We start from the raw sequence: 1131 nt of genomic DNA on the forward strand, positions 1-1131 counted from the left end.
GTAAGCTTTTTAAGCTCTCTGAAACTGGTGATAAAGATCCCAGCTCTGCCTCACAAACTCTCTTGCCAGTCAGGGACCCTGGTCCTTGCTGTGTTGCCCCTCTGCAGCTGAACCAAGATCAGCGCCTCTTTGAAACCTAGTCTCTGGAACATCAGTAAAAGGTTTTTTGCCTGGTTAACTGGCCACCTGTTGGAGAGCTATATAAGACCTGGTAACCTGAAGATTTCTTTCTGTCCTAATAATTCTGTAACTCTCTTCATTTAATGGATATTTCTTTGAAATCAGCAGCTCGCTATGCTTTATCTGTACTGTCTTACCAACTGCCTCTGGCAGAGTGAACTAGAAACCCTAGAGCTCGATAACCACCAAACGTTGTACATACCATGTAGGTACAGAAAGATAGCTGGGATTTAGCCCCTCACATCCAAAACTAGGGACAAAGGAAAGTCTTGAAAGAGTGGACCCTGGTTTCCTCTTTGAGAGACCACAGACCCCAAGGTAACTGTGAGATACATACAGGGCTGTGAAGCACTTCTCAAAACTATCCTTCTTACAGTGTGGGTTTCAAAGGCATTAAAACTGGAAATTATATTATATTAGACATATATATTATAATATACAACATAAAGCATATATGATATGCTATATTAAACTAAATCTCTCTGTATATTATGTTTTAATAGCCCTAAATGTGGACTGGGTAAAATCCTAAACCTGCTATGGTGAAAGGGGTACAGTATCTGGAACTGACTCCAAGAGAGCCAGACATTTACCCCTTCTTTGCAAGCATTTCCTCCTCCTCAGGTTCCTAATTCTTAATTGTATCCTCTGATTTTTTCCACATCAAAAATGAAGCACATTGAGGCCCATTTGGAGTTAAAAAATGAAATGAAATGAACTAGTAGAAGTAATAATTAAAAGTAAAATGTATATGATTTCATTAAAAAGTAATACCGAATAATACACACTGTGAGAAACATTTGTATGCCACTGCCTCTGTCATTATCATCTGGGGGGATCTCTCAGGAGAAAAATAGTGCTATTTGCAATAAAGATACGTCTGTTTTTAAGAATCTGTACCTGTATAAAGTAGGACCATAAGAAAACAGTAATCACTTGCCTTGAACTGCT

The sequence above is a fragment of the Alligator sinensis genome, unplaced genomic scaffold (assembly GCF_000455745.1).
Source record: "Alligator sinensis unplaced genomic scaffold, ASM45574v1 scaffold1976_1, whole genome shotgun sequence".
Classification (NCBI taxonomy): Eukaryota; Metazoa; Chordata; order Crocodylia; family Alligatoridae; genus Alligator; species Alligator sinensis.